Source organism: Arachis ipaensis, chromosome B7, assembly GCF_059453495.1.
Source record: "Arachis ipaensis isolate K30076 ecotype BB chromosome B7, ASM5945349v1, whole genome shotgun sequence".
Lineage (NCBI taxonomy): Eukaryota > Viridiplantae > Streptophyta > Magnoliopsida > Fabales > Fabaceae > Arachis > Arachis ipaensis.
The window spans coordinates 80,406,423-80,425,744 of record NC_142442.1 but is presented as its reverse complement, the minus strand read 5'-3'; the positions used below and the strand labels follow the sequence as shown (position 1 = coordinate 80,425,744).

The 19,322-nt window shown below is 38.7% G+C and overlaps 1 non-coding gene and 1 pseudogene across 1 annotated transcript; both read right to left on the bottom strand.

The window, feature by feature from the left end:
• Positions 1 to 11,343: 11,343 nt before the first annotated feature.
• On the bottom strand, positions 11,344 to 13,775 carry LOC107608052 (uncharacterized; annotated as a pseudogene).
• A 4,334-nt stretch (positions 13,776 to 18,109) lies between these two features.
• Positions 18,110 to 18,217, bottom strand: LOC148553122 (small nucleolar RNA R71). Its single transcript, XR_015892539.1, has one exon. It is a non-coding gene; the product is annotated as a small nucleolar RNA R71 (small nucleolar RNA).
• Positions 18,218 to 19,322: the final 1,105 nt, after the last annotated feature.

The window sequence follows — 19,322 nt, the reverse complement described above, 5'->3', positions numbered from 1 at the left end:
AAAGGAGGAAGATGCACAACCACTCATGCCCTTGGTAAGCAATGAAGAAGAGATTGAATTAGAAGACAGCTACCAAGAGGAAGAGGTTGAAATTGACGAAGCTTGCAAAGAAGTGGAAGAATTCAAAGAAGAACACAAGGGAGTGGAGCTTGCAAGACCTCTCCCAAAGCCATCACCATCCAATACAACATTCAAGTGGGTAAAATTCCTATCCTTAACCTTTACGTTCCCACTTGAATATGGGCTACTGGAGACGGATGGTCAACTTAGAGCTCTTTGTGGCATTAAGAGTAAGAGGAAGATGGTTAGTGGTAAGAGTTGTCAAGCAAGGGTCAATATGGTTGCATACTCTAAATTGAAGTGCAAGGATCGGTGTAGAGCTCAATTGAATGGGTCAAAAAGGTTATTTAGATGTTTCTGTGAGAATTCAGATCACTTGCCACCCGGTGGGAACAATGGTGATCCACAAGGAGACGGGTATAAAAGTAAGGTTTGGGACCCGGGAATTCATTCCCACAATCAACACTCATGGGGCCTTGTCACTTTGCTTCAACTTGCTTAAAGGTGTTATGCGCCTAGTTTGGAATAACGGTGGCCATTGGATTTACAAACATTGGTGGAGATTCCTAGATCAGTACAAGCACAAGCCACCATGACAAGGAGCTCACCACATGTCCAACTTAAGGACTTTAACTAAAAGTGCTAGGTGGGAGACAACCCACCGTGGTATGATCATTCCTTTTCATTCTTAGCTTTATTCCTTTTCATTACTTATTTGATTTTTACTAAGTTTTTACTATTTTTCAGATCATGCAGCTATCTTAGAAAAGGGTCGGACAATTTTAAGTTTAAAAAAAAAATGAACACATGACGCGTAAGCATCGCTGACGCGTACGCGTCATGTGTGTGTTCGTGAAAAAAATAAAATTGAACAGAGAGTTGTGCAGGAGTGGTAGGAATGGTGTCTTGCGCACAAATATGCTCACGCATACGTGTCTATGATGCGTCCGCGTCGTTTGCAATTTTGGCACTCCACGCGTACGCGTCAAGCACGCGCACACGTGGATGAGTAAAATCGGCGTAAAAGGTGTTTTGGCCAGAGAGTTATCCTGGTGTGGGGCTGGAACTGTGCTGGGCGCACAAGCCCCACCACACGGACGCGTCCCTGATGCGTTCGCATCGTTTTTCCATCCTGGCCGTCCACGCATACGCATCTCCGACGCGTACGCGTCACTTGAAATTCATGCGATCCACGCTTACGCGTGCCTTACGCGTCCCCGTCGCATGCGACGCCCAATTAAACTACCTCACCGCCTGATTTCAAATCATCCAGCCCCCAAATCCTAATTCTCTCTTGTTCTTTTATCCTTTTATTCTTCTTTCATCTTACTATTTGTTTTTGTTTTCAGTTCTTCTTTGCTTGAGGACAAGCAAACCTTTAAGTTTGGTGTTGATGCTTCACTTATGGGTTTTCTGTTTATTCCTATGGCACCAAAAGGGAGACAAATCATCTTCACTGAGGAGCACAACTTGAAGAATAAAACGGCCGCTAGAATAACTAAGGTGGTTGAGTTCCTTTCATTTTTTATTCCTACCCCCTTTTTCTATATTATGTTTCGGTTTTCTGCTATTTTTGCTTTGTTTGTTGCATGATCCTTTATAAGTTAGAATCCTAGGTCTAGTTTAGTTTTCTCTTAACTGCTTTAATTCTGAAAAGATGTCTCATGTATTACTCACTGAGCTTGAATTCAAATAAAAAATACAGAAGTGATGTATTGCATGAGAAATTGAGTTAATTTTAAGAGTAGTCTTATTTACTTAGATGTGGTGGCAATACTTTTTGTTTTCTGAATGAATGCTTGAACAGTGCATATTTTTTATAGTGAAGTTTATGAATATTAAAATTGTTGGCTCTTGAAAGAATGATGAAAAAAGAGAAATGTTATTGATAATCTGAAAAATCATAAAATTGATTCTTGAAGCAAGAAAAAGCAGTGAAAAACACGAAGCTTGCAAAAAAAATGACAAAAAAAAAGAAGAGAAAAAGTAAGCAGAAAAAGCCAATAACCCTTTAAACTAAAAGGCAAAGGGTACAAAGGATCCAAGGCTTTGAGCATTAATGGATAGGAGGGCCCAAATGAATAAAATCCTGGCCTAAGCGGCTAAATCAAGCTGTCCCTAACCATGTGCTTGTGGCGTGAAGGTGTCAAGTGAAAAGCTTGAGACTGAGCAGTTAAAGTCGTGGTCCAAAGCAAAACGAGTGTGCTTAAGAACTCTGGGCACCTCTAACTGGGGACTCTAGTAAAGCTGAGTCACAATCTGAAAAGGTTCACCCAGTTATGTGTCTGTGGCATTTATGTATCCGGTGGTAATACTGGAAAACAAAATGCTTAGGGTCACGACCAAGACTCATAAAGTAGCTATGTTCAAGAATCAACATACTGAACTAGGAGAATCAATAACACTATCTGAATTCTGAGTTCCTATGGATGCCAATCATTCTGAACTTCAAAGGATAAAGTGAGATGCCAAAACTGTTCAGGATTACAGTTGTAAACCCCACTATAAGAAGAGACATGGGCTTAATCGAACTCTCATTCTCATGCAAATTCACATCCTAAGCTTATATTAGTTTTGGTTGCTTGAGGACAAGCAATAGTTTAAGTTTGGTGTCGTGATGCGTGAGTATCTTTCCTATCTTTTCCTAGTAAAATTGCATCTAATTTATTGAGTTTAATAAAGAATTAATTATCTTTTAGCCAATATGGATGCTACTTTGAGTCTTTTACAATTTTGTTTATTTTAGGTAGCATTCGGCAGAATTTGATGGAGTTTCTGCAGCACAAGAATCAAAGGAGATGGCAGCGAGGAGCGACGCGTACGCGTGACTGACGCGTACGCGTGAATTTGGAGCTTTCCATGGCGACGCGTGCGCGTGACTGACGCGTGCGTGAGACTGATGTGTACGCCTGATTTGAAGATTTGCTCAGCGACGCGTGCGCATGACCGACGCATCCGCGTGACTCACAGAAAAGACCATCGACGCGTACGCATGACTGACGCATACGCGTGACATGCGCCACGTGCAGAAAATGCAGAAAAATGCTGGGAGCAATTTCTGGGCTGTTTTGACCCAGTTTTCAGCCCAGAAAACACAGATTAGAAGCTGCAGAATGGACGAAACAAGTGGTCCTTATCCTTCCATTGAAGACTTGGTTATTTAAATTAATTCGAATTTAAATTCAAATTTAAATTCTAGAAAAAGATATTATTTTAGTTTTAAAAATTAGATTTTAAATTTATTAGGATTAGTTATAAAAGGGAGAAACTTTCCTTCCTTTGGAGGAGGTCCTGGGGGAGAATCCCATCCTATTCCAAATTTACATTCCGTATTCCATAATATTCTACCATGAGCAACTAATCCTCCACTGTTAAGGTTAGGAGCTCTATCTATTGTATGGATTGGTAATATTATTTTTCTATTTTAGTTCATGTTTTGATTTATATTTCAATAATTGTTTTCATTCTTTATTTTATGAATTTGGGTGGGACGGAAGTATGACCCATGTTCTAATTGAGTTCTTGTATAACTTGGAAAAGCTCTTTACTTGAACAATAGCTTGAAAACATATTATCCTGAATTTCTAATTGTTTGTATTTAATGGGATACATGACATATAATCCCTTTATTTTTGGATAATTAGGATTCTTGTGGCATATAAACTAGAATTTGATCATCACCCTCTAATTGGAATTAATTGACCAATGAATTGGCAGTTGATGAATTTTAGAGGAGACTGGGAAGGTCTAAGGAAATAGGGTCTAGTCACAAATAGTTTGCTATGAATTAAATCTTACATGATTAAAATTAGTTAATAAGAAAAGTCAATCCAGAAAATAGATAACTCTGAAACCTTAACTGTTTTCCCATATATATTTCACAACTCATTTGCTGCTTGCTTTCTGAAATTCATAAATGCTTTTTGAATACCAAAACAGTCTTTTCTGCTTGTCTAACTAATCATATCAAACACTATTGTTGCTTAATTCATCAATCCTCGTGGGATCGACCCTTACTCACGTAAGGTATTACTTGGCACGACCCGGTGCACTTGCTGATTAGTTTGTGGTTAGAAATTCCGCATCAATTGCATAAGCCAAAGGGAATTCTTTTGTAAGCATAAGTTCCAAAAGGACATGTAAAAGTAGTCTTTTTCTGATCTTCAGGAGCTATATGAATTTGAAAGTAGCCTGAATAACCATTTAAAAAACAATAATGGGATTTACCTGACAGGCGATCAAGCATCTGATCAATGAATGGCAAGGGGCAATGATCCTTGCAAGTGGCTTGGTTGAGACGCCTATAGTCAATGCAAACTCTCCATGAATTATGCACTCTAGTTGTCAGGAGATCTCCGTGCTCATTTCTTACTGTTGTGACTCCAGACTTCTTGGACACCACTATCTGAGATGGGGTAAATGATATCTGCTTCAAGTAGCCTGGTCACTTCTTTCTTGACAACTTCTAAGATGGTGGGATTCAATCTTCTTTGAGGTTAACGAATAGGCTTTGCTCCCTCTTCTAAGAATATTCTGTGCTAACAAACTTGAGGGCTGATGCCTACTATATCCGCTAAGCTCCATCCAATTGCTTTCTTATGTTTTCTCAGCACACTGAGTAACTGTTCTTCTTGTTGAGAAGTGAGTTCCTTTGAAATGAAAACTGGAAACTTCTGCTTGTCCTCAAGGTAAGCATACTTGAGGTGTGGAGGAAGGGGCTTTAATTCTAATTTCTGCTCATAGCTGGGCTCTGGATCATCCGAGGCTAGTGATAATGGTAAAGTGTTCTCATTGTTTTCAGAAAGTGTCCCCACACTTGGACCTTGCTCCATGTAATTCTCTTCTAATTCTTCCTGGTGAACTTCAGCTATAGTTTCATTAATAATGTCGCATTGGAAGATAGAATGATCTTCCGAAGGATGCTTCATAGCTTCATTTAAACTAAAACTCACTGTTTTGCCATCTATCTCAAAGGAGTAAGTTTCTGAGAATGCATCCAGCTTGAACTTTGAAGTCTTCAGGAATGGTCTTCCAAGCAGGATTGATGATGGTCTTCCTGAGTCATTAGGGGGCATTTCCAGGATATAGAAGTCAATGGGAAATGTAAACCCCTTAATGCTCACTAATACATCTTCAGCAATTCTAACTACTGTAATAATCCTTTTATCTGCTAACACAAAACGAGCTGCCGACCTTTTTAAGGGAGGGAGCCTCAAAGTATCATATATAGACAAAGGCATTATACTAACACACACTCCTAAATCACACATACAGTCAGAAAATACCACACCTCCAATGGTACAGTTAAACCATACATGGACCTGGATCACTACATTTTTCAGGTATACCTCTTATTAAAGCAGATATAGAACTACCTAAAGGAATAGTTTCCAATTCATTAATTTTATCTTTATGTATGCACAAATCCTTTAGAAACTTTGCGTATTTAGGCACCTGTTGAATAACATCAAAAAGGGGAATAGTTACCTCGACCTTTTTGAATATTTCTACCATTTTGGGATCAAGTTCTATCTGCTTTCTGGGCTTCCTTGCAAGTTGTGGAAATGGGACAGGAAAGGCGCTATTTGCAGCTTCTGCATCTCTTGGTGCTTCATTCTGTGGTTGAGCCTCTTCTTCTTCAACTATGTTTTGTACGTCCTCTTCCTCTTCAGCATCTTCCACTTCCACCACATCCTCTGCTGGGGCATGTTCTTGTGGGCTTGGCTCCTCATGGTTCCTCTCCGGTAATGTGGTTCCAGACCTCAAAGTAATGGCGTTGATGCCACCCTTGGGATTAGGCAGTGGTTGAGAAGGAATTCCACTGTAGCTTGAAGGTTGATGTGTGGAATTAGGTGATGAATTTATCCGGGAGACGAGAGCTTGTAAAGTGGCAGTCAAGCCATTCAAAGTAGAATTCAGTTGTGCCTGCATGTCTTGTTGTCCTTGCGCAAGAGAACGGAGCATCTCATCATTTGATGAGGAATTGGAATAAGTAGTCTGAGAAACCTGTTGTTGGTTGTGCTGGCGTCTTTGGGACTGTCTTAGGTGAGGTGCCCTGTAAGGTTGGTTCTGATTCTACTGTCTGTTGTTGTTATTGTTATTCCACCTCTGGTTTTCATTGCTGTCTCTGCCTCCTCTGTTAAAGTTATCCCTCCAGCCATGGTTAGAATTATCTCTCCAACCTTGGTTGGAGTTGTCCTGCCATCCATGGTTATAGTTGCCACCTTGTTGATTGTATCCTTGATTCGGGCGGTCATAGAAGTTGTGAGTGGCTGCCACAGTGTTATCTTCCTGTTTGAGCTGCGGACATTCATCAGTATAATGACTATAATCAGCACAAATCCCGCATACTCTTTGTGGAACCAACTGTTGGCCTTGTTGTGGTGGGAGAGGCTGAGCTTGTTGTGCTTGTTGTTGATTCAACTGCCTCTGTTTTAGTAGGTTGGTCATTTCACATATACTCTGTATGAGAGCAGTAGTTTCAATGCTAGAAGAAACTTTGGCAACAGCCTTGGGATGGTTGCGCCTCTGTCTGTGATTCCTGGTGGACTCAGCTAAGTCACTGATCAGCTGCCATGCTTCATCTGCGATTTTGTACTTTTTCAAAGAACCATTACTAGCACCTTCTAGTGTAGTCTTATCCTGGGGGTTCATGCCTTGAGTGAAGTAGCTGATCAATATGAGTCTATCAATCATGTGATGGATACATGCGTTTAGGAGATTGTTGAAGCGCTCCCAATATTCGTAGAGAGTCTCGGATTCACCTTGAATAATCATTGAAATCTCTTTCCTCAATCTATCAGTAACTTCAGCTGGAAAGTATTTTTCCAAAAATTCTCTTCTAAGCATATCCGAGTTAGTAACATTCGCTTCCGGTTGAGTGTAGTACCATTCTCTTGCCTTTCCCTCAAGAGAAAACGGAAAAGCGGTTAACAGAATAGAAGTTTCATCTGCACCATGATGCCTAACAGTAGAACAGGCTGTCTGGAAATCCCTAAGGTGCTTGATAGGCTCTTGAGCAGGTAAGCCATGAAACTTGGGCATCAAGTTGATTAGTGCAGTCTTCAGTTCAAAATCTGCAGGCATATTTGGATGACGCACTTGATACAGTTGCAGAGTGAAGTTCGGGACTCCTGCTTCCTGGAGAGTAATTCTCCTAGGTTCTGCTATGTCACCTACACGTGAATCAACTGAATCAGTAGTAAATGAGCTTGTCTCGCTCTCAGATGGCGGTTTAGATTCACCCTCAGATGAGACTGGTGAATCGATAATAATCAATTTACCACCCTCTGAGGCTAACCGACGTCGAGTTCGTCTAATATGTGAAAGAGTTCTTTCAATTTCAGGATCAAATTGGACTAAACTCGGATCAGGCAATGAACACGTCATTCAATGAGGAAGACATGTAGCTCATGGTAATAGAAATAAAAATAAAATATGCAAATAAAAATAAAAATATGTACACTAATTAATAATTTAGCATACTATTGCAACTCCCCGGCAACGGCGCCAAAAATTGATGCGTGGCAAAAGTCAACCAATTAAGAGATTTCAAATAAGAGAACAGCATTGCACGTATAGCTCTTAACCAGCTAAGATCCACCTCACCAATTTAAAAAGGGTTGTCACAAATTTTCAAAATAGAAATACTGGGATTATGAGTCCCAGGTCGTCTCCCAACGAGTTGCAGGAAAGAGTGCTATTTTATTAACTAGGAGTTTCCAGAAAGTTTGAGTTTTGATAATGAGTAATTAAAATAATTGTAAATTAAAGCAATAAAAATGAACTAAGAATAATTATTGATATTCTAAATAAAAGGCCTTGACTGGGGGAATAATTAATTGGAAGTTCTATCCTTGTTGGAATCTTCTCAAGTGTAGTGTAAAGAGGTTGTTGTTTTCACTTGGTTAACCCTTTCTAAATAAGGAAAAGTATAGTGATTGAACTAACACTTACCTGCAATTCCTAGCCCTCTCCCTTGGGGAGGTCTAGCGTTAGTAGGTACAGAATTAGCCTACAACGTCCAATTTAACTAAGCACTTGAGCATTCCAACTCAAGTGTCTCCTCTTAATCAACCCCTATGTCAAGTAGAATTTCTACTACATTGACATGAATTTAATAATCATAAAAATATAAGAAGACATAATTAAATAAAATAAAATAGAAAATTAAAATTAACTAAAAAGAAAAATAACTCTATATACTAATAAATTCAAAATGCAACATAATTATCTGAACAGAGTTAATGAGTAACTAATTAGGAATAAGGGAATAAGGAAACAAACTAAAGTAATGTCTTCAACGGAGATAATGACTCTCAGCATCCAAAATCCAAGCAAAAGCATAAACTATGAATGTAATGCAAATCTAGATTCAGATCTAAAACTAAGAGTAATCCTAATATCAATGTATCTGAATGTGTGTGGATTCGTCTCCTAAGTCTCTGCATATTCCCTTGCTTTATTCTGTGTTTTCGGGCCAAAAATTAGGTTAAAACGCGGCCCGAAATCGTCTCCAGCGTATCCTGTAATTTTTGCAGATCGCGCAGGTCACGCGTATGCGTCGTCCACGCGTTCGCGTCATTCAGCGATTTTCCTTGCCACGCATTCACGTCGTCCATGCGTTCGTGTCATTCGTGCAGACTCCAATCCACGCATTTGCGTCAGGCACGTATTCGCGTCGCTGCGATTTCTCCATTTTACGCGTTCGTGTTAGCCATGCGCTCGCATCAGTGTTCGCTGGTCATCTCCTTAGTTTCTTGTGTTCCTTCCATTTTTGCAAGCTTCCTCTCCATTCTCTAAGCCATTCCTGTCCTATGAAACCTGAAACACTTAACACACGGATCACGGCATCGAATGGTATAAAGGAGGATAAAAATACATAATTAAAAGATCTCTAGGAAGCAAGTTTTCAACCATGGAACAATTTTGGGAAGGAATTGTAAATACATACTAATTATATGAATAAGTGGGTAAAGACTTGATAAAATCACACAATTAAACAAAATATAAATCACAAAATAATGGTTTATCAGCAAGCAAGAGAGGAATTATTGTGAAAAGATAAAGCATATTGTTTGGCAGTTTGACAAGAAATGCAATCAAAAGATTCATTTAGAACCTGACCCAAAACACCCTGAGACACAAAATGATACAATTTTCCTAAGGAAGTGTGGGCAAGACATTGATGCCATATGTGAAGGGTAGATAGAGAAGAAGCAGCACAGAGATTTGGTACAGGAGGAATATGAAGATTCTCGAGTTCAAATAACCTTCCCACTTTACGTCCAGTCCCGATGATTTGTCCCATCCGAGGATCCTGTACACGACAACCAGAAACAGAAAAAGTAACATCAAAACCTAGATCAACAAGTTGACCAACAGAAATAAGATTAAAGTTTTATTTAGGAATATAATAAGTATCAGGAAGATTAAGAATCGACTGGGAGATAGAACCCTTGTGTGTTGTATGCAAGAGGGAACCATTTGCAATATTGACAAAAGATCCATTTGTAGTGGTAGACAGAGACGAGAAAATATTACGCAATGGAGACATGTGATTAAAGTAACCCGAGTCAAAATACCATTTAGAATTACCTGGAGGGGTTGAAAAAGCAGCATGGTTATTACCAGAAAGGGAGAGAAGATGCTGAAGAAGAGACACAATATCAGATAGAGAGACAGGAGACAGGTTGAAAGGTGCAGAGGTGGTAGAGTAGCAACAACAACAGAAGCATGCTCAGGACGTGGTGGACGAGTAGGACAGGTAGTAATCAAATGTCCCGAGAGCTTGCAATAATGGCAGAACAGTTGTGAACGATGGTAGCTAATATGACCTTTCTGGTGGCATGTGCGACATTCAACAGAGGGACAGACGGAGAAAAGGTGCCCAAAACGGTTACAGTTTCGACAGAATTTATCCTTTCTGTCTGTGGTAGCAAAAATATCTTATGTTTCCATAATAGTAGACACAAAGATCAAAGAGAGGAGAGAAAACTACAATTTTAGAGCAGAAAATGAGAAATCAGAGTGTAGAATTGGAAAGAGCTCACCAAAAAACCTTAGAGAGGGTCCCACTGTCTGCCACGTCAGTGCCATGTCAGCGGCATGTCAACATCCACGACAACAGATGGATGCCACATGGTGACGTCTGAGTGGAGGGGAAGGACACGCGGACGCTGACGCGTGGATGAGCTGGCACGTGGGTCAAGATGCGGACCAGGTCGGGTTGGCTCGCGGGTCGATTTCGGGTTGGTGGAGGCACGTTGGACCGCGACACGTGGGACGATCCTATGCATCGATGTTGCGCTGAAATGCAATGGTCCTGGAAGCGTTTGGAAGAAGGAAGAGAAGCAAACAGATGGCGACCTTGAGGCGGCACATGGCGCGCGTGCGGTGGTTTCCGGCGATGAGGCAGGACTTGTTGAACTCGCAACGACGAGACGAAGACAGTGATAAGGGAGGTGATGAACCAAAGCGTCGAAAAATGATCAAAAACTGAGGTCAAAGAATACTGCCGGAAGAGAAAAAGCAAGGGGCTATGAATGAAAAAAAAAATCTATGCTCTTGATATCATGTTAGGAACAAGAGAGTAATCTAAAATAGTGTATTATTCAGGTTGAGGAAAAGTACAATATAGAAGGAGTATATATAGCTGCTAGTAGAATCAAAGTAATAAAAATATAAAATCCTACAATTAATATACAGATATGATACTAATTGATCTAATTCGATTCTAATTATTCTCTTAACACTAAGAATGATTGATTAAAAAGCATGAACGAACTGTATTTTGCAAGTCAGAAAGATGATTAAAAAGAAAAAGTAGATATCCTGGAACCAAATCCCTTTATTGTGTGTTGGCATCCACGTTCGCTGTGCCGACACATATTAAGTCAGTACATAATAGTTAATACTAAAGCAATAATAATCGTCGATTTCGTGTAGTTGAATGGAATGAAAATCATGTTCCACAGTACTCTCATGGATTCCTCATGGCTAAGGCTCAGGGTAAAAGCAGTTCATTACACTCTTATTTTCCACGTTGCGCTATATGAATGGGATTGCTCAAGCTAAGAAACCAATAAACGAATTAAGAGAAGAACTATGACAAGCCCATCAACATGCAAACATTCTATAACCGATCTACAGATAAATGAAATAAGAACTATACCGATATAACAGGAGGGGAATAAGAGAAGAACAAAAACACACAGAAGAGCAGAACAAGAATAACTAACTTAAATAAGTTTAATTTTGAAGAAATATAAATTAAGAATTGTCTCAGGTTTTGCCTTCAACCCTTGCATGAGTGAGTCCAACGCATGCATCAACAAAGTCGTCATCAATGAAATCCGTGGAAAAGACTTGAAGTCTGTCAGCATAGCCCTTGGTGAAGCACTGAGCGATGAAGAGCCTAGCATAGCCATGAATGCGGCCTGTGATGGGCTTCACACACAAAACGGGGTTATGTGCGACGGGGGTTGCAGTGTTCTCCACCTTGTAGAAAAATTTCCTGGACGAAACGGGTGGCTGCAAGCTGAGATGCTTCAAGTTGCCATCGAACTTGGTGGACGGCAAATCCGTGTTGATCCAATCATCCTTGAGAAAGCCCGCACTCTAGAAGGGGCTTCCCGGCTTGGGCTGAGGCGATTTTCTGGGCTTCCAAACACATATGATCCTCTTTGGCAACAACTCCGCGATGGTGGATCAAGAACTCCCCCAGCTGCTCCTCCAGATACTTGTCGAATTCTGGGGGGTCTTCGTGGCCGAACTCCATTCGAATCTCGAGGATAACGATTTTCGACTGAGTCTTGGACAAGAACTTCTTGACGTTGGCGATGACAACGTCGACGCTGTAAGTGAGGAGGATGCCGTGGCATATGCGGCGGTCCTCCTGGACAAGGATGTCGAGGACTCTGGTGCCGCAAAGGAGCTACTGGTAGATGGAGACAGACTGGCACTGAGTGAAGGGGCGAGTGATGAGTGGGATGCCAATCTTGTTGGTGGCAGAGTCGTCTGTTCCTGGCCACATGATCTGGTCGATTCAAACTTTCTCTAGGTTCAGCTCTAACATCCAGTTCTTCCTGTCTTTAGGGCGGTACTCACTCCCTGGGTAATCTTCCTCGCTGCTGCTCTTTAGATTTGACAATATTTTCTTCTCAGCCTTCATCACTGACGAACAGTTTTTCTATCGGTAAAGAAATTCACAAATATAATCGTGTTGCAAGTATAGCTTCTAAACCAACAGAAAATCCTTTCGTACAAACGTTTGGTTGTCACAAGTAACAAACCCCTTTAAAATTGATAACCGAAGTATTTAAACCTCGGGTCGTCTTCTTAAGGAACTGCAGGGAGGTGTTCTTATTATTGGTTATGAATCTTGTAAATTGGGGGTTTTTAAAATAAGGAACAGGTAATTTAAATGACAAGAAAAATAAATAAATAACTATAAAATAAACTCTTGGCAAGGTATGAAAATTCGGAAGTCCTATCCTAGTTATCCTTATCGATGGTGATGAGAATTGAGTTTTAATCCCACTTAGTTAACCTTTACTAAAGCAAGGGAAAGTCAAGTGGACTAATTAGTTAGATCCTCAAGTCCTAGCCAACTCCTAAGAAAGGACTAGAGTTAGGGGAATTCAATTCAATTAGCAAAAATAACAATTAACAATCACGATAAGTTTGATAACTCAAGAATATCCAATTAATCAATTAAAGCCAAAAATATAAAAAGCTAAATAAGAATCATAAATCTGAAATGCCTCAATTTATATTAAATAAAGAAAATCCTAACATGAATGGTTCATAAGCCAATTTGGCAACATAAGTAATTAAAGAAAAGCATTAAAGTATCTGAAAGTAAAAGAGAAATATAAAGTAAAAGGAATATTGAACCCGAGAAGAAGTTGAAATCCTAAATCCTTTAAGAGGAATCCTAATTCTAAAACCTAAGAGAGAGGAGAGAACCTCTCCCTCTAAAAACTACATGTAAATTATGAAAAGTGAATAATGGAAGACTTCTTGATGAATGAATGGATTCTCCCACTTTATAGCCTCTAATCTGTGCTTTCTGGGCCGAAAACTGAGTCAGAAACAGCCCAGAAATTGCCTTCAGCGATTTCTGGTACGTACAGGTCGCGGGAAAGTGACGCAGAAGCGTCGTCCACGCGTTTGCGCAGATTGGGTTTTTGCTAGGTCACGCGTCCGCGTGATCCACGCGTTCACGTCACCTGGCTTTGGGGTAGCTTTGACAAATTATACATCGTTGCGAAGCCCCGAACATTAGCTTTCCAACGCAACTGGAACCATCTCATTTGGACCTCTGTAGCTCATGTTATGATTGTTTGAGTGCGAAGAGGTCAGGCTGGACAGCTTAGCAATTTCTTCAACTTCTTGTATTCCTTCCACTTTTGCATGCTTCCTCTCTATCCTCCAAGCCATTCCTGCCCTATAATCCCTGAAATCACTTAACGCACATATCACGGCATCGAATGATAATAAGAGAGGATTAATATTAGCAAATATAAGGCTAAAGAAGCATGTTTTCAATCATATCACAAAACCAGGAAGGAAAATGTAAAACATGCAAATTATATGAATAAGTGGGTAAAGAGTTGATAAAAACCACTCGATTAAACACAATATAAACAATAAAATAGTGGTTTATCAATCGCCTTTCTTCGCTCCACCTGTTTGGACACTTGAGAACCCATCTTCAATCAAGGTCAAAACCCAGCTTAGCTTATTATTAGTTGTTGTTCCTCATCCTCCCCTTTTATTTATTAATTGAAATTGTAATTAACGATGGAGTTGTGTTTGGCTTGGATAGGCCAGCTGATTTTATTTTTATTTAATCTTAGTTGAAGGATTTTGGTAGTGCAGTCCACCTCTCATTGGATGTTGTGTGGGGAACCTTCTCTCTCATAATTGGTATTGGTGGGGAGTCATTATACATGTAGGCTTTTAGTTAGTCCACCTATGTGGCTCTCCAAAGCTTTCTCTCATCATTTCTAATTTGTTTTGTTCTATTTTATCTTTCATCGCTTTTTGGCATTGTTTTTACATAGTTTTCAGTATGATTTAGTTAGTTTTTAGTATAGTTTTATTAGTTTTCAATTAAAATTCACATTTCTGGACTTTACTATGAGTTTGTGTATTTTTCTGTGATTTCAGGTATTTTCTGGCTGAAATTGAGGGACCTGAGCAAAAATCTGATTCAGAGGCTGACAAAAGACTGCAAATGTTGTTGGATTCTGACCTCCCTGCACTCAAAGTAAATTTTCTGGAGCTACAGAATTTCAAATGGTGCGCTCTCAATTGCGTTGGAAAGTAGACATCCAGGGCTTTCCAGAAATATATAATAGTTTATACTTTGCCCAAGTTTAGATGACGCAAACTGGCGTTCAACGCCAGTTCCATGTTGCATTCTGGAGTTAAACGCCAGAAACAGGTTGCAAAGTGGAGTTAAACGCCAGAAACAGGTTGCAAACTGGCGTTCAACTCCAAGGAAGACCTATACATGTGTAAAGCTCAATGCTCAGTTCAAGCACACACCAAGTGGGCCCCAGAAGTGGATTTCTGCATCATTTACACATTTCTGTAAACCCTAGTAACTAGTTTAGTATAAATAGAACTTTTTACTATTGTATTTACATCTTTGGATTATCTTTTGATCCTTTGATCACGTTATGGGGGCTGGCCATTCGGCCATGGCTGGACCATTATCACTTATGTATTTTCAACGGTAGAGTTTCTACACACCATAGATTAAGGTGTGGAGCTCTGCTGTTCCTCATGAATTAATGCAAAGTACTATTGTTTTTCTACTCAATTCAAGCTTATTCCTTCTCTAAGATATCCATCCGCACCCAAGAATATGATGAATGTGATGATTATGTGATGCTCATCATCATTCTCACTTATGAACGTGTGCCTGACAAACACTTCCGTTCTACATGTAAACAAGCTAGAATGAGTATCTCTTAGATATCTAATACAGAGGACCGAGTCCGACATATTAGAGTCTTCGTTGTATAAGTTAGAACCCATGGACGGCCATTCTTGAGATCCGAAAAGTCTAAACCTTGTCTGTGGTATTCCGAGTAGGATCTGGGAAGGGATGGCTGTGACGAGCTTCAAACTCGCGAGTGCTGGGCGTAGTGACAGACGCAAAAGGATAGTAAATCCTATTCCAGTATGATCGAGAACCGACAGATGATTAGCCATGCAGTGACAGCGCATTGGACCATTTTCACAGAGAGGATGGGATGTAGCCATTGACAACGGTGATGCCCTACATAAAGCTTGCCATGGAAGGGAGTAGGACTGATTGGATGAAGACAGCAGGAAAGCAGAGGTTCAAGAGGAACGAAAGCATCTCTATACGCTTATCTGAAACTCTCACCAATGAATTACATAAGTATCTCTATCTTAGTTTATATTTTAATTATGTTTTAATTATCAACTTTCTAAAACCATTTGAATCCACCTGACTGAGATTTACAAGGTGACCATAGCTTGCTTCAAGCCGACAATCTCCGTGGGATCGACCCTTACTCACGTAAGGTTTATTACTTGGACGACCCAGTGCACTTGCTGGTTAGTTGTGCGAAGTTGTGAAGAAAGTGCTGAGTTTATAAACGCGCATACCAAGTTGAACACCATTGTTAGAGATCACAATTTCATGCACCAAGTTTTTGGCGCTGTTGCCGGGGATTGTTCGAGTTTGGACAATTGACGGTCCATCTTGTTGCTCAGATTAGGTAATTTTATTTTAATTTTAAGTTTTTGCTTTTATTCTTCTTATTTTCGGAAAAAAATTAAAAAAAAAACAAATTATTCTATGTTCTTCAGAATTTCTAAGAATGAATTCTAGAGTTTCAGATGATGCTTTTATCATCACAGGAGTCAGTTGATTCCCATCAATTTGGCTGTTGTATGTAATGTCCTGCTGAAGCTTGTTCTGCCCTGTCTAATCTCTTTAGACTGAAGCTTTAGGCTAACATTGCATGATTCCTGGAATCTTTATTAAAAATTTTGAGTTTCTTATTTTCTTTTTCCAAATAATTTTCGAAAAATCCAAAAAAAAAAATTTAACAAAATCATAAAACCAAAAATATTTTGTGTTTCTTGTTTGAGTCTAGTGTCAAATTTTAAGTTTGGTGTTAATTGCATGTTTTAACTTTTCCCTTAAAATTTTCGAAAACTCATGCATGGTGTTCTTCATGATCTTCAAGTTGTTCTTGGTAAGTCTTCTTGTTTGATCTTTAAAATTTCTCTTTTTGTGTCTCTTCTTGTTTTCCATATGCATTTTTGAATTATTAGTGTCTAAAGTTTGAAAATTTCTAAGTTTGGTGTCTTGCATGTTTTTCTTTTCTTAAAAATTTTCAAAAATAAGTCTTGATGTTCATCTTGATCTTCAAAGTGTTCTTGGTGTTCATCTTGACATTCAAAGTGTTCTTGCATGCATTAGTTGTTTTGATTCATAATTTTTATGTTTTCTTTCAATTTAGTGTTTTTCTTTCTCATCATTAAAAATTCAAAAATCAAAAATATATCTTTCCTTGTTTTACTCATAAATTTCAATTTCAAAATTCTATCTTTTCAAATCTTTTTCAAAAATCAAATCTTTTTCATTTATTTTTATATATTTTCGAAATTTTTTTTTAAAAATTGATTTTCAAAAATCTTTTTCCCATTCTTACTTCATATTTTTGAAAATCTTTACTAACAATTAATGTGATTGATTCAAAAATTTTTAAGTTTGTTACTTGCCTAGTAAGAAAGGTTCAATCTTTAAAATTTTAAATCATATCTTTTTGTTTCTTGTTAGTCAAGTAATCAACTTTGATTTCAAAATCAAATCTTTTTAAATTTCTTTTTCAAATCTTTTTCAAAGTAAGTTTCAATCACATCTTTTTCAAAATCAATTTCAAAATCTTTTCTAACTTCTTATCTTTTCAAATTTATTTTTCAAATCTTCTTAATATCTTTTCAATTATATCTTTTCAATAATATCTTTTTAATCATATCTATTTTCAAAATAAATTTCAATCATATCTTTACAATCATATCTTTTTCAAATATCAAATCTTTCCAAATTGTTACCAATCATATCTTTTTAATTCATATCTTTTTCAATCACATCTTTTTAAAATTCTAATTTCAAAATCTCTTTCTAACTTCTTATCTTTTTTTTAAATTTATTTCTTATCTTTTTCAAAACCACCTAACCAACTTTTTCACTCTTAATTTTCGAAAATTACCTTCCCCTTTTTCAAAATATTTTTAATTAACTAATTGCTTTAAATTTTCAATTTAATTTAATTTTTCTTCTTAATTTTCGAATTCTAACTAATGAATAAAATAAAAACAAAAATATTTTTCTTTTTTTTTAATTATTTTCAAATTTTTCTCTTCTCCTTCTTCTATTCTTCTCTTCTTCTACTCACATAAGGAATCTCTATACTGTGACATAGAGGATTCCATATTTTCTTTTGTGTTCTCTTCTTTTTCGTATGAGCAGGAACAAGGATAAGAACATTCTTGTTGAAGCTGATCCTGAACCTGAAAGGACTTTGAAGAGGAAGCTAAGGGAAGCTAAGCATAACTCTCTGGAGAAAATCTAACAGAAATTTTCGAAAAAGAAGGAGACATGGCCGAAAATAATAACAATGCAAGGAAGATGCTTGGTGAATTTACTGCACCAAATTCCAACTTACATGGAAGAAGCATCTCCATCCCTGCCATTGGAGCAAACAATTTTGAGCTTAAACCTCAACTAGTTTCTCTGATGCAACAGAACTGCAAGTTTCATGGACTTCCATCTGAAGATCCTTTTCAGTTCTTAACTGAATTCTTGCAGATCTGTGATACTGTTAAGACCAATGGGGTTTATCCCGAGGTCTACAGGCTCATGCTTTTCCCGTTTGCTGTAAGAGACAGAGCTAGAATATGGTTGGACTCTCAATCTAAAGATAGCCTGTACTCTTGGGATAAGCTGGTCACGGCTTTCTTAGCCAAGTTCTTTCCTCCTCAAAAGCTTAGTAAGCTTAGAATGGATGTTCAAACCTTCAAACAGAAAGAAGGTGAGTCCCTCTATGAAGCTTGGGAGAGATACAAGGAACTGACCAAAAAGTGTCCTTCTGACATGCTTTCAGAATGGACCATCCTGGATATATTCTATGATGGTCTGTCTGAGCTATCAAAGATGTCACTGGACCATTCTGCAGGTGGATCCATTCACCTAAAGAAAACACCTGCAGAAGCTCAAAAACTCATTGACATGGTTGCTAATAACCAGTTTATGTACACTTCTGAGAGGAATCCTGTAAGTAATGGGATGCCTCAGAAGAAGGGAGTTCTTGAAATTGATGCTCTGAATGCCATATTGGCTCAGAACAAAATATTGACTCAGCAAGTCAATATGATCTCTCAGAGTTTGAATGGACTGAAGGAATCATCCAACAGTACTATAGAGGCATCTTCTGTAGAAGAAGCTTATGATCTTGAGAACCCTGCAGTAGCAGAGGTGAATTACATAGGGGAACCCTATGGAAACACCTATAATCCCTCATGGAGAAATCATCCAAATTTCTCAAGGAAGGATCAACAAAAGCCTCAACAAGGCTTTAATAATGGTAGAAGAAATAGGTTTAGCAATAGCAAGCCTTTTCCATTATCCATTCAGCAACAGACAGAGAATTCTGAGCAGAATCTATCTAGCTTAGCAAACATAGTATCTGATCTATCAAAGGCCACTCTAAGTTTCATGAATGAAACAAGGTCCTCCATTAGAAATTTGGAGGCACAAGTGGGCCAGCTAAGCAAAAGAGTCACTGAAACTCCTCCTAGTACTCTCCCAAGCAATATAGAAGAGAACCCAAAGAGAGAGTGCAAGGCCATTGATATAACCAAAATGGCCGAACCCAAAGAGGAGGAGGAGGACGTGAATCCTAGTGAGGAAGACCTCCTGGGACGTCCAGTGATTAATAAGGAGTTTCCCTTTGAGGAACCAGAGGAATCTGAGGCTCATCTAGAGACCATAGAGATTCCATTGAACCTCCTTTTGCCCTTCATAAGCTCTGATGAGTATTCTTCTTCTGAAGAGAATGAAGATGTCACTGAGGAGCAAGTTGCTAAGTACCTTGGTGCAATCATGAAGCTGAATGCCAAATTATTTGGTAATGAGACTTGGGAAGATGAACCTCCCTTGCTCACCAATGAACTGAATGCATTGGATAGGTAGAAATTACCTCAAA